This window comes from Drosophila persimilis, unplaced genomic scaffold (assembly GCF_003286085.1).
Source record: "Drosophila persimilis strain 14011-0111.01,24,50 unplaced genomic scaffold, DperRS2 tig00000798-arrow-arrow-pilon, whole genome shotgun sequence".
NCBI lineage: Eukaryota > Metazoa > Arthropoda > Insecta > Diptera > Drosophilidae > Drosophila > Drosophila persimilis.
This window is the reverse complement of record NW_020825355.1, coordinates 359834-375155: the sequence shown is the minus strand read 5'-3', so window position 1 is coordinate 375155 and position 15322 is coordinate 359834. Positions and strand designations below refer to the sequence as shown.

The window sequence follows — 15322 nt, the reverse complement described above, 5'->3', positions numbered from 1 at the left end:
GTGATGTCTCTACCCGTCGTGAGTGCCATAGCCCCCCACCAGCAAAGGGTATAAAAATCACGCAAAAATTCCCACTTAATTACATTCTGTCTGCGGGGCAGTCAGCGGGTCGCTTCCCGGCGAATTTGGATCTCGGTTCTGCGCTCCAGTTTGATGGGATGGGTTCGCGCCAACAAGGGAATCTCAGAAGAAGAGACTCCCGGCTAAATGGGTCATAATGCAATTAACATGAACATAAAGCCAAATCAAGTGGGAAAGAGCAAAGATAACTGTAAATTCCAGTAACCCCACCACTGTGTGGGGTTAGCATTTAACAGAGGGAACAAAGGGAGATTGCAAATATTTATATGTACATACATACGTTTGTATGTATTCGATTCGCTGCTTATGTACTCGCAAAATTGTTGACTTTGTGCTGCCAAATGTGGCCATAAAAAAAGTCTCCGTCGAACATTAAAAATCGAAAGTCCATTCAACTTTTGCATGAGGGGTGGGGCGGGCTACGAGGTATCTCGCACTAGACAAAGTCTGTTGTTGTCACCTCTGAACCGCTGTCAATCTGTCCCGCTCTCTCGCAAATTCTTTTCTCACCTCTGAACCTCCATCGGTGGCTGGCTCTGTCTCTGCCTCTCGCATGAATCGCTAGCCCAAAATAGCCAAACGGCATTGATGCGTGAAAACCAAAGCAAAAAAACACGCCAAAAAATTAACCAAATTACATTATAAAAGACATTTAGTTTCGTTTATCGCGCAAATAATTGCGCAAAGGCAAAAGAGACACAATTTTAATGGGGTGGAAAACAATACAAAACACTCGCGGATGAGTCAGAGCTGTCTGATGTCTGTTCCTCCATCCCACTGTTGAATACTGTGCGGTGTCTGTCTTTTCCTCTGCATCTTCTCTGTGCTATCCATCTCTCTTTTGATCATTCTTTCTCGTCGTCTTCTTTGCATTGTTGTTATTCAAGGCAATGGGTGACAACTCTATTATCAGTTCGTGTACTATCATGTCTCCAAAGACAACCCAAGTTGGTTTTTTGTTATTTATGTTGTAGTTTTAACATATTTGAAGTCTGAATCGACATTTGTTTGACTCTGAACTTGGGGAAACTCCCATTAGATGTGAAGTGTTAAGTTTTTATTTCTGAGGAAATGTGCAACATTGAAGCTGCTGCTGTGTGTTTATCTATCCATCCCTCTCACTCTTGAGCGTAGAAGCAAACGGTAGACGTATGTTTTTCTGATTCTTTCCCTTTCCCTCTTTAACGGAAGCACATATTACTCGAATGTAATGATTATTAAACAAGCACTCTAATGTCATACTCCTCGAAGCTTTAACCCAATTTAAATACCTCTAACCCACTTAAACTGTCGCATTAAACAATCCACCGGCTATAAAAACAAACTAAATTATTTACTCTATCGCCAAGCCTAATCGGCATTTGAAGCAATCGATTGGCCATTAAGTGGCATATCGAATGTGTTGGCCCCACCGTTAAACGCATGGCTGCCAATTGAATTTGTAACTCTTTCTGGCCCGCTCCCAAAATGCAATACATTGTCCCCCCGTCCGAAATGAAGTTTTGCACTCCACACAAACACACACACACACCCACCCATAGGAGTATGCACCCAGCGAATGTCCAGCTAATGATAGGCTAACGCTCAATCAACGATAAAGCCAAATTGTGGCACACGCGCAGCCTGGGCTATTTTTAGGCCCTGAAAATCGACTATCAGCTGCAGTTCAACGCAGCAGCAGCAGCAACAACGTGTTGCAGGAAGGTGCAGCCTGGCCACAGGCACAAACATACACACACACACACACACACACACCTGCACGCAATCCAACCTGCCTCAAGAGGTTTACGTAGCGTAACGCAACGTAACCCAAACGTCCGCGTCTTGTCTTACGCCGCTAACGCAAGGTGTGTGTGAATATAAGGTGAGTCATTCCCAAGAAACGATCAAAAGATTTTATTTTCAAGGTCTGCGGTCTGCAGAGAGCACACAGAACGAGCAAAGAGAGAGAGTGAGGGAGAGAAAGACTTTCTCAGACGACGATATGGTTGATATGATCAGGAAAAAAAACATGCAGCACGGACAAATCATTTAACATTTATCACAAAACAGAGAGTACCGCCTTACCTTGTATAAATGCACCGTTGGCTATCGTCTCTATGGCTGCTTACGTTGTTGTTCCCGCTCTCTCGCTCACCGTCGCTTTGGCTTTGGCTTTGGCTGATTCTCTCTCACACCACTACACATTGCCCGTGCTTCTTCTTCTTCGTCTTCTTGCACTTTTGTTGCTTGCCTTCTTCCACTTTGGGAGCTTCAGCGGCTCCACGGCATTTTGGGGCTTTCAGTTGCTCCCCGAGCACGCTCGAATTTAGTCGTCGCCGTCCGGTCGCCTCCGCTGCTTGTCGCGTGTCGTGTGAGTTAAGAAAAACGTAAAAATACGCGCACCCCCGCTATTGCTGGTTACCCCTCGTCCGTTGCGTGTTGTTGTTGGCAACATTTATGATATTTTAACCAACAAACGGAATGGTAATTGGAAATACTAAAAAGATCCAAAGTGTTTAGCGAAAAATCAAACGAAATACAAAATAGCCGATAAAGTGGGAAATAATTGTGCAAAACGAATCGAGGAAGAGGCATAAACATGGTTAATAATGTTAACTAGACGACGGACTCTGCTAAAATTGCAATTTGTTTTGAAATACTATTGATTTTTTTGCGTGTCACTGTGTCAGTGTCAATGGACAATCTTCAATTTTTTTTTATGTTTTTCGAATGGTGTGCTCCACTGTGGGCGCCCCTGCTTCTTCAAAAAAAAAAATCTCAGTGTCAAATGTTCTTCAGCGGGAAACAGCTGTCGTGCCTGTCTCCATCTCATTCGCTCTCCTTGTCTGCTCATCCTCTTTGGCCGCTGCTTCGTTATGGAGTGCAGGGCTCTCACGAAACGTCAGGTTCGGGCTCCTATTGAGGATCTCTGTCCCCTGTCCCCTGTCCTCTGTCCCTGTGAGATGAGCAAATAGTAGTGAAAATATACACACACAAAAAAAGACTCTAAAGGAGAGGCAAAGGAATATCCAAAAACCGGAATTGTGCAAATAAATCTCGATACAAGACGAGTCTTCCCAGGGAAGCACTCTGTGGGTCGGTCATTTTGTTGGGGCCAGAAGGAAGCATATCGTTGGCGTTCAATTTTTGGCAAATTACGAGGAGAGAAATATGTAATTTATTTGCAATCATTAAGGAAAATTGCATGCCCAAGGGGAAAATGTGTCTCCCAGAAGATCACTTTCTATACTTTACCCTATGAAAGCTGCATTTCGTGGGCCATCTATCACCTGTTGACCCAAAAATCATTGACAGCAAATTATCATCTAGTACCGCTCCACATAGTACCCGCATAGACCTTCCTTCATTCTGTCAGCTGTCGCTCAATTAGTTTGAATTGCATTACCCTATGATTACCCCATAAAACAGACGGCCCCAACATGCCCCAACTAAAACCGAAACTAAAGCTAAAACTTACTCTTCTGCTGCTCTACTCTTTATTTACCTTTTAATATGCAAATAATGAATGCTGTGGAATTTATTATGGCGAAATAAGAATGAGTTAATTCACTCAGCTCTATATCTAGTGTGCAAAAAAAGAGCAGCTGTTGCGAGGGGTTAGTGGGGGCAAGAAAAACCTCATTTTCAACGCGGCTAGTGCGAAGTACGAAGTACTTGCCAGAAAGAGAGCTTCGCCTCGCTTCTACTTAGCCATAAACACAGGCATGTGCAAATTACAGTGGGCTGTGAAAGTCAGTGCAACGTCAGTGGAAATAATTGTGAAAAATGTGAGAGTATCTGAGGAGGATAGCATTTATAATGGAATAATAGAGGACGGAAGGAACAGTTCGTAACCAAAAATTGGCCCAGATCTGTGTGATTGTGGCCCAATTGTGATTCGCTTCAATTGTTTTTAGCGCATACCTAGCGCACCCACTGTGCGGACACCACCGTAAACGTAGTTACGATTTTAATTATCTGCCGGCGTAATCTGCCAGCGACGACAGCGACAGCAACGTCGACGTCGACGTCGACCGCCTGTTGACGTGCCAACCGCGAGACACTTCAGATTTGGCTTTAGTTTTTTTTTTCGCTCGCTTCTTCTCTGGGTTTAGCGGTCGCCGCTTTGCACTCTATTATCTTGCTTTTCTTTTCTTTTCTCAGCTCAAGCTTTTTTTGCAGCCGCTAATCCAATTTTTTTAATTGTGCTGCAAAGAGATGATGCGGGAGAGGGAGAGGCGGAGAGAGAACACCATCCAGCACTTAGTTAAGACAGTAGTTGAAAGGGGTGGGTGGGGGAAGAGAGAGAGAGAGAAAAGGTTTGCCGTCAAATGGTGCTCTCTTCCTTGATGTTGCTTACGATTCTGCCGCTGCCGCTGCCGCTGCTTCTCTGCTGCGCTCGTTCTCTTTGTTTCTGATTTGGTGGAGTTTTTTATACCCACCGTTGCCTGTGCAAAGGGTATATGGATATCGAAAAGGGTTTAACTAATTTATAATATATTTTGTTCACATTTAGATACAAAGAAGTTCACACACCAAGCTCCAAATATTCCCCTTTCCACATTGTTCAGCCTAGACAGTAATTGGCTAATGGGTATTTTGTAGTCGGTATTCAAGTCGGTCTTTCCACTCATTCCTTCTTGTTTGGTGCTTAGTTTTTCGCGTTATCTTTTGAGCGCTTATCTAGCTACTGAAGTCGTTCGTTTCGTTCGCTCGTTCGCTATGCAAAGTCAAGGTGAACAGCGGCTAGAGAATGGATGGAACAGAGATGGGGGTCCATCAACATCAACATCAACCCATCCACTGACAACTAATTATAATTCTCAACTTAAAGCCAAATTAAGTTGAATGACGAACCATATGATCTGTAATCGGCTTAAAGTTCAATTGCGTGGGAATTTTGGCTGTAAGCGAAAGCTTACATAAACCAGGGGGACTTATCTATCTGTTCGAAAAAACTATCTTTCAACTCATTAACTAACAATCAAGTTGGCAGCAGACAACAAAGCGCATTAGTGAGTAATTTCCCCTCTTATCCATCTTTCTCGTATATGTATGTATGTACGTACGTATGTATCTACTTTGGACGATAAAGTGTTTGGCTAAACAATGAAAGTGTTAGTGGTGCAACCACACCCAAAAAATAAAAGAGAAAAAACCCCTCATAAAAAATGGTAAAAATTGTTGCGTTTGGTTTCTTTCAGCGAACGAGCGAGCACTCTTTGCCAAATGATATTGAGGTCACACCGTGGCTTAGTACACGCCACCCAAAGGCACTCTCTATATACAGCCATGCCCTACAGCTTACAGTTACATGCATACTGTGAAATAAATAACCTATTAGCACGAAGGTCCCCCCATAGCCTACGGTAGTTTATTGATTTATTTCCCCTCTCTTTTGGTGCCTCTCTCTGGGTCGGAACATGATATTTCTTCTCACTTTCATTGACATGGATCTGATTCACACGCTTACAACAATATTTCTATGCACTGCATTCATTCTAGCATTGACATATGGAAATTGCAGTCGAAACTTCTGTTGGTTGTTGATGTCCGGAATTTTGGGTCAGGGTTCTGTTCTTAGAGGTATTCCTATTGATTTTTATGGGGCTAAGACCATGAACGTACCTTAGAAACCACAAAATGGTTAAAGAATTGTGAGAAAAGGTCGGGGAAAATAAGAACGTAATACAATAAATCTGTGTAAATTGTATTACAAAATCTCAATTATCTCGTTTTAACTGTAAAGTTTCATTCAAGTTTCAAGTGCTGGATAAACAAAAGACGGTACACAATATTGGATTTACTTTCGAGTACGCGTCTCGGAGTAAATTCGTTATAAATACAATTGAATCTTGTACAAACAGTCGACCCATAGGTATATTTCAATCAAAGAAGCTGTCACTCCACATTTTATGGGAATAAAGAGTTCACTTCTCCGTCCATTACCTATCCTGAACAAAACCTATCCCTAACATTCTCCAACACCACTTCCAACTCCATCTACATCTACATCTAATGAAGTGATAACTTGACATTTGGGGGACCCCTCGGACTTATCAGGGGAGTTGAACAAATTTTCTGTGATTTTTATCGCTGCTTCCCCAAATGTCTTTTCAATGGTTTTCTGAATGGTGGGCGCCATAAAAGTTGATTACAGCCAAAGGAGGAGCCAGAAGGGGTTCATAAAATGCAAAGTAGTTTGATTGTGCGATCATAAAAAAAGGTTATGGCCATAAAAGCAATTAACTTTAACCAAAACGAATCGGTGCCAGAGTCGGGGGAGGCCCTGCCTGCGTCAGAGATGCAACAGATCTGTTGCCTTGATTTTGATTTGCTTTTCTTTGGCTTGCAATTTGCGGTTTTTTGTTGTGCAGGATTGCAGAATACAAAAATAATCATTGATTACGGCATACGGCATCAGCCCATATTATGGGGAAATCTTACGACCTTGATGCCTGATTCGTATCGATTGTTGCAAGGCGAAGGCGGATTCAACTCTTTATTTTTTACCATTTCTTTTGAGGCATCTTTTGATTGCTGCCCATTTGAAATTGCATTTCGAATCAATCAAACCTCAACTTGACCTTGCCACAAGCCCCATAATTTAACACTCACTCGCCACTACACAATTCCGGAGTCCGGAGTCCAGAGTCCGGAGGGACTGGCATTTGACACTCCCCCAAATCCGTAAACCGAAATCCCAAAAACCGACAAACCATCAGCGATTTATCAGGCGGCCGTTGGCTGGTGGATGGTGGCTGGTGGCTGGCGGTGTGTGCAACATTTAAGCGCTGGATTGTTGCATAAAATCTGCATAAAATTAACAGGCGTCTCTCTGACCATTGAACCAACAAACAACAAACACTTTGTGTGGCTACAATTTTCAATAAATTTTATGTATTTTCGTATGCATTATGAGTCGTCAGAGGTGATTTATGGTGGAAACTGCAATGCCGACTGTCTCTACCAGTCGTCTACCTGTCTTTCTGTCTCTTGGAGATGCAATCGCCACAGCAGACAAGCCACAAAAAAAAAAAATGTTTAAATACAAATAAACAAAAAAAAAAAAAACTCTGTGTGTAATGCAATTTATCATGGCCCAAAGTGAAAACACGTCCAAAGCACAGGCGCAGATAAAACGCATTGTTTATTAGACTATAAAATGATGGTTATAGCTCCCCCCCACCCCCACCCCCATCCACCGCTCTCATCTGGGATCGTCTTGTGGCGGCTTGGCGTCGCTCATTAGGCCAACAGCTTGTAAAAAATCAAATAAAACCCCCTCCAGCTCTGTCGCTTTAAGATTGTTATTCAAATGTGGGCCTCAGTTGAGTGAAAAGAGCGCCCTCATAAAGAAAATTAGACATAAGCCACAACATGAGCTTCATTTTCATCGAAAATCTATATGCTTTTGCTTTCAAATCATTCATTAGCGGATCAGCAGAACATTTGGGGCAAACAATCGTATGATTCATGATTGTTTGTTGCCCTTTAAGTATGGGATAGGGCTTACATATCTATGATATGTACTTCCAAGATTATTTGCTCACTGATTGTTGGAAATGCAGCACTTGTCGATGGAGGGTATAAGTTAATTTCTTTGATAAATTTTTGCTATCAATTTTCCAAGAAAATCGATTTGCGAATTTGATACGTCCTCAATTTTAAGGGAAATACGTTAGCTGTTGAAGAAGATACATTTCTAAATGGATGTATTTAGTCGGTTTTGAAACATAAGAAGTCCAAGAATTAAGCTAAAATCATCCACAGAAAATCAATTGATCCGAAATCCCAAACGAGGGGTAAAGTACAGCATTCGGAATTGTGTTGTCGAATAAAACCGCTGCAATTTCTGTAATAAGACACCAAAATGTCCCTGAAAACACATAGACTTGGCAAAAATTATCTGACATTATTGGAAAACAAACATAAGTTTCAACCAATCATCAAATTTCAGAAACTGAAGGCAAAAATCAACTCTTCCAAGAAATGTACGATGTGCTTTTGCAGATAAAAGTAAAGAAAACCTTGTATATTTTATAAATATTGCCATCATAGTCATACAGAGAGAATGCCTTGTGTTACTTCATGGAAATGATGTCATTTCCCTTAAGGGAAGTTTATACCACGAATCAACATCTCAGTACCGTCTTTATATATAGTAAATAATAAATGGTATTTTTATATCCTTCTATATAGCCACCCTATCCCCAACATTCATTTCGGTAAAAACGGAAATCCAGTAAATCAGTGAATCCCATATAAAATCGAACAAATGGCCAGAAACATCAACATTTTATTGCATAAAAGAAAATGTAAAAAATGTAAAATATTTAAGTGTTTGACCCAAATTTTGAAATGAAAATTGTCACACAGCTGATGGGAAAGAAGAGGCTGTGAAAACTGGGCCACTGGTTCCACTTCTCCCCCACCGTCTCCCTCTCAATATTCCTCTGCCTCTCGGTGGTTTTTCTTGGCTAAAAAAATGTATCTTAACTTTATTATTTTGATGATGATTGTTGTTGCCGTTTTGGTCGTTTGTTGCCCCATTGCATAATCCCGGCACAAAAATCGTGGCCAAGTCTTTTTTTGCTGCACTCAAAAATATTAGTCACGCACTCACACAGAGCCCGCAAATTAGTAAAGCAAATGAATATGCCACACATAAAAGATATACATACCAGATACCCCAGATAGCAGATGTACATATATATAGATATATATATATATATATATATAGAGTATTGTGTGTGTGTTTGTGTTGATATTTTGTAAGAATTCATGTCAACTGCATACAAAAATAACCCACAAAATGAGTTGTACAGATGATGCCCCTGGTTCACAGGTCCCGCATTTGCATCTGTCTGTAAAGGGAACCACCGATGATGATGAGGCAACAGAGACCGAGAGAGTGAGGTGTCCGTCTGTCTGTCTGTCTCTATGGGTGATCTATCAAAATGACATAATGTTTCACATGAAGATTCTGTCAGCTCGAATGCCTAGAAAGAACTCAAATTCTCTTTGTAGAGAGCGATTCCTTTTGATTGACTGCCTCTTCAGGTATTCATAGTTCTGACAGATGGAATGGATTCTTGTTTCTAGCGATCTGTTAGGGATCTTAGATTACCTCTATCTAAGCTCTGGCTACACTCAATGTTAGTTTCTATGATATATTCCACGATTTTCTATGATTTTTATTAGTTCCGAAAAAGAATTGTAGATCTCTAATCTCAAATCTCAAGCTAATTTGGGTTCTCTCTGGTTTCAGTTGATTATAGTAAATTATTTCTCCATTTGATTATAATTTATTTAATTTATTCCGTATTATTCCATTAAATAATGAAAAATTATACATAATAGTGCTATATATTCATGGAAAACCTAATTAAAACCCAAGCTAATTTTGATAAATGTCTTTTGTATGGAATATATTTTAGATTCTTCTTGAAGTTGGCCCAAGTTTTCCATCTTAAAAGGGATCTTTTATCTTGTGCTGACACTTTCGATTCTTCTTTCTTGAAACATTAGCATATTTAATAGAATAGAAAATGCATAATATTAATTTATATTCCAATATTCCAACACTTTCCACTACTCGAATGGTGGACTACCGTTGGCTGCATTTTCCAGCGGAATGAAGTGGCAAACGCTTTTCGAGTGGCATTGCTCTTGAGAGCCAGAAAGTAGTGCACTTCTCTCTGGCTTTTGACCCCAATTCCTGAAGTATTCCGATCGACACATTGGAGTCTGTTCTTTTTTTTAGCACTGAAAACTAAAGAATAAGCTGGGAAATTCCCCAATGAACACGTTGTCACACGACGATTTCCTGCCTCCGGCTTTGGTTCTCTTTTCATTTCCGTTCTGTGGGGCCTTTGGGGGCTCCTTGGGGGGCTTATGATCATTATGCTATTGTTATAATTAACTGTGAAGAACACCTCCAACCTTTCCAGCACCTCCAGAAGGGGAGTTCTATAATGAGTTGGCATTCTTGCGGAGGCACAGAGCTTGGACTTGGAGTTGGACTTGGACCTGGGGCATCCGTTGCATACGAAATCAGCTACGGTTCTGAGCGAAAGAATTCAATAAATCAAGCGCACACGCACCAGTACCACATTATGCCATGGTATGCGCACGTGTATCGAGAGTAGAGGGTATCTCTCTGTCAGAGAGTATCTATAGGATTTGACAGAGACACACCACACCGCACCGCACCGCACCGCACTCTACTGCTGCCTGCCTCTGATCTCGAGTGGCATGCGATGTGTTTTCCCTCAAACATTTAACCGTTTCAAACACACAACACACAAACGTGACACAATTTTCTTTCCAAACTCGTTTCGAGAGAGCCAGGGCCCTCTATTACGGCCCAGGCCAATCATCGGTGTTTTCCTTTGGCTGGCTTTTTATTGGCAGTTGAAATTATTTTTAAATGCATTCGCTTAACAATTTTATATGTCTTTCATTCAGTTCAGTTCAGTTCAGTCAAGAGGTCAAACAACTTTTCTTCTGATTGCCGGCCGTAGTACCTTTTTCTTCTACAACCTTTTTCTCAATTCAAAAAATGATTTGTTTGTTTCCATTATCATCTCTCTCCCTCTCTCTCTCTCTCTCTCTCTCTCTCTCTCTCTCTCTCTCTCTCTCTCTCTCTTGAGAGCATGACAAATTATTGTGGAATGTAGTGTCTTTTTCTCTCTTTTTTCCTTTTTTTTTTTGGGTTCTGTTTCCATTAAAATATCTGTTTTCTGTTTCTGTTTTTGTATGGCCAAATATTTGCTGTTCAGCGAACCATAGACCTACCGTATGTGGTATTTATTTTTTTTGCGCATTCTGCGAACCCATTGAACCAACGAATGTATCTGTATCTGTATCTGCGTTTATTACTTTATTAAGTCTGCGATAAGTATCGCGGAATCTTTTCCAATGTTGTGGGACTCTGCGGGGCAGATAACAGCAGGAGGGGGGGAGAGGCAAATGTGTGAAGTACAAGTAGATTTAATTGAATTCAATGAAGTTCAATCACGAGTGTCACGTGTCTGCCCTAGGGTATACAGTTAATCTCGATGGAACAGAAATAGTTGTCTGCTCGTGCGATTAGATGGTGGGAATACGCGTAAAGACACATTTTAATACATTTAGTGATCTTAAAACGTTTGCTAGTGCTCGCTAGAAAGCTCCTTCGTATGAAGATTCGAAGAGATTCGAATCTGTTCGGCAAGATTCGAACTCATTTTGAAAGAGTGGACATTCCATTGGATCTTAGCACTATAGTTGTGGCACAGAACCTGAACCCAGAGATCTCCACTCGTATCCTTTTCGCTTGAGAGTATACATATATTTGGTGGCATATCTTCTTATACAGAACTTATGAACTGGGAAACACATGTACTTTCAGAGAGAATCAATCAGGGATATAGAAGGTAAAGGCAATTGAAGTTCCTCAAAATTCTTTATAAAATCAACAATATACAAAAGTACGAGCATTTCTCTGAAGAACCCCCCTCTACAAGGAGCTGTTAAAGCAACTTCCTGTTTGCATAAATTCGATTGGGGACCCCCTTCGATGAAGAAAACCCTAACTGTATCAATGTCAATGCTCCGTTGCGGATCATCAAAGCGTACTCTTAAGCGGATCACAGAGTACGGATCCGAGCAGAGTGGGGTGCGCCCGTAGGGGCATGCAACAGGCAGCAGCCGCACAGTAGCTGTCAATTAAGCGTCTTTGGGAAATTGTTAAGTTATTAGCCATCCCATGGGGGGCTATGGCTATGGAAAATTTGCATAATTGATGGCATAAAAAACTGCAGAAGAAGAAGCGGCAACGGCAGCAGGAAGAGACGTTGCCTGACTCCTCCAACGCCAGTGATTGCAACATGGGGCAGGCAGGCAGGCAGCAGCAGCAGCAGCAGCAGCAGTAAAAAGTGAAAGTTCATTTAAGACAAGTCAAGGCGAAAAAGAGAGAAGCAGCAGCATGGCTCCAAAAAATAGTTTCCTTGAGCCAGCGGGCGGGTTTCATTACCTGCCAGTTGTTACTGTACCGCCGCGGCGGTTATTGTTACTGTACTGTAGTTGTTGTGGGTGCCCCACAGACTGGCTGCTACAGACTGGCTGCTGTTGCTGCTGCTGCTGTGGCATTTGCATAAATTATTTACACTTTAATATGGTCTGTCCATCAGTCAGTCGTCGGTTCGTCGCGTCGGCGCCATTGTCGTAATTTGTAACTAAATATGCCGCTGCTTAGCCATGGCTAACAGCCACACTCTTGGCCACAATGGCCAAAGTTTTTGGCTGGCTAGCTGGCTCCGGCCTCCTCCTGGCGTTTATTTCTGCCATACAACATAATATTTATTTAATTTCATTAAATTTCTGCACGTCGCCAATCGCCGGGGCAATGAGGAAGCCAAATAGACGATAGTGATTTTCGCTGATGGTCACTTAACTTTTGACTTGGCCAAAACCGAAACCGAAACCGAAACCCTTTTTTGTGCTGGCCAAGAGCCCAACAGAGAGTTCCGGCCCGTGTCTGTAGGAATTTCTGTATACGTGAAAGTAAAAAATCTTTATTCGGGCCTCAACTTCATTTTCCATTTCATAAACGAAACCAAAAGCAGGCGGACTCTTGCCAATCGGACTCTTGCAACATTGACTTTCGCATGCAACAGAACTTGTTGTTTCGGTTTCTCGCTTGCTGATGTCATGGTGGTGTGCCGTCCCTCTGCTGGTTGCAGTTGCTGGTACCCTTGTGCGATTGTGGGTCCTATAAGGCAACCCAGAAGCTTGCCACCAAAAACAAGGAAGAACTCTTCAGCAAGATAGAGTCGAAAAACCGGTCTCCCAAGGCAGGAAATGCCAGTAAGATCTGCTTAAAGGCAGAGCAATAGTTTTTTTGGGGGTAAAAACAGCTGTTTTTTCTGTCTAAGAGCTGTCTAATATTCCTCCCAAAAAGCATACTTAATATTTTGTGTTTGAAAATATCGCACATCTCTCATTGCTGGTGGTCTTTTTTTTGTCATTTGCTTATGGGAAATGTTGTACAGCGAATCAACGTCAACGTCAAGCATGCCTGCATCTCCTGCCTGTCCAGGGAATAATCGATCTTCCAGGGTATCTAGAGCCTCGAAACCTGGCTTCTTTCCTGCTGTTTTTGTTTTTTTTTTTTTGTTTTGCGTGGTGTGGTTCTTTCCTGTGTGTGTTTTGGGGCACACCTGCCGCCTTGCTGCCTTGCCGCCTGGCTGTCAGAAGGAAGCCCTGGCAAGGGTCCATCCGCCAGCGGCCTGTAACCTGTCTCTCGCACTCGCCTCCCCTCTGCCACCGCATTCTCATGTCTTTCAATTAAACTTTAACTCTTTTAGGTCTTTTGTTTTTTCTGCTGTGCTGTGCTGAACTTCCTTTCTGAGCCCCGAAGTCTTGCCCCACCCGTTCGGGCCGACTTGCAAGTCCGCTCTTAATGACTTGACTTTTATTTTATTTCTCATTTCGTTCGTTCAACAGAACGAAACACCTCTCAACGGTTCGCGGGAGTCTCGTCTGTGGAACAGCTGTTTTCGTTTACACAATATTCTTGGCTTTTGTGTTGTCTTTTGTTAACCGTTTTTATTGGCCTTTTTTATGGCTTTCGCCTTTATTTTTGTGTGCTGTGTTTCCCTGTATTTATTTCGCATTCGCTGCTTCGCAATGAATTATTGCAATTAGGCGCGATGTTTTCTGTGTTTTTCTTTTTTGTGGCTTTTTAAAAGCCGCCGCCGCCAATTCCATCGCCATCGCCATCGCCTTCGTATTGGGCATCGCATCTGTGAAAAATGCTTTGAGTTAGTGGCTAAAATATAAAATAATTACATGTTATACGCGAGTATTCCACAGTAGTACGAACTTGCTACATGTTTGTGCAACGTGTTGGACAAATTACAAAATTGGTGGCCGGGCCCAGGCCCCCCAGAGAATCTGTGGAATGACTAATGGCTTGAAAGGTAGCCCACCACTAAATGATTCGAATACACAGCTGAAGAAAGCTAATACTCGAAGAGTTCTTGAAGCAGGGCTCTTAAGTTTCAGTTAAAGAACAGAAATTTCAGTTTAGAACGTTTTCTGGACCAGAAGTTCAGTGTTCATTTGTCGAAACTTATCGGATATGATGCCCTATAACATATGCCAGCTATGTAAACGATTTTCTGAGAAGAGAATCAAAGAATTTCGGGTTTTTTTTGTGCTAGAAGTTCTTTAACTAAAAACGTATCTTTTGTATGGCTTTTAGTATTTTTAAAAATAATTTTTCTGCAGTACAATCGTCAATTAATAAGTATTTCGAATAGTTCGAATTATTTTAGCAGTGCCATTCTATGGGCTTCTCTTAAAAAAAAAACTGAAATAGACTTTTTCTAATAAAAGTACCTAGTTTTAGTATTTTTTTTTTAATGATTCATTACCAAAATAAAACTATTTAAGATTTTTTGATTTATTTAAACATTTTTTTTATTACTTTTATTTTATTATTATTTATTTGACTACTGTTAGTTTCTATGCTAGTTTTTTTTTTAGTTTTTTTTGTTTAGAAATGGATTTTTTTTTTTAAATATCTAGCGTAGTTTTTTTGCTATTATTTCTAGTGCTTTTGGTATTTATTTTAGTATTTATGTTGTGGCATTTTATTGTTTCTAGTATTATTAAGCAGAGAAAACTAAAAAAGCAGAGTCTTAAACCAATTAAAGCTGAATTATCTGAATGGAATGGCTTTTCTTATGCCGCAACAACAAATGCCTGAAATACTTTCTAAAACAATACATAATATGTGCGGACAACATACTAGACGATCTCTAATGCCATTTGTCGCGCGCACGGTGGCCTCACCCATTTCCCAACCAACTATCGGACCTCCTCCAGACTCTAGACTCTAGACTCTAGAGTTCAATGTCAGTCGTCTGCAGCAGTGAGCGAGCGACTCGACAGACAAGTGTGTGTGTTGAGCAGAGACCAACTTCAAGTCCAAGTCGAATTTTGAAGACGAGACAAAGACCAAACTCCGGCAGCCAACGGGCGTCCATTAGAGTCACGTTATGTGGAGGGAGCTACCGCACACGGCTACCGGGACCGCTACAAGACGACACTCAAGAACCTCGTTAACAGACGAAGACCCTCGGCTCTGCGGGCCCATAAACCACAGACGGGCAGACGGGGCAGACTGACGGACAGACAGACCCGTGTAGTACTCTGTGTCTTGCATATTTGCATAAAAACCCAGAAAAACAGCAGACAAGACCATTTA

At 41.5% G+C, this 15322-nt stretch overlaps 1 protein-coding gene across 3 annotated transcripts in view; it reads left to right on the top strand.

Annotated features, from left to right (window-relative positions):
* LOC6602498 (FH1/FH2 domain-containing protein 3) overlaps window positions 1-15322 on the top strand; it is a 46950-nt gene that overhangs the window by 12233 nt on the left and 19395 nt on the right. The gene's annotated exons all lie outside the window — the stretch shown is intronic.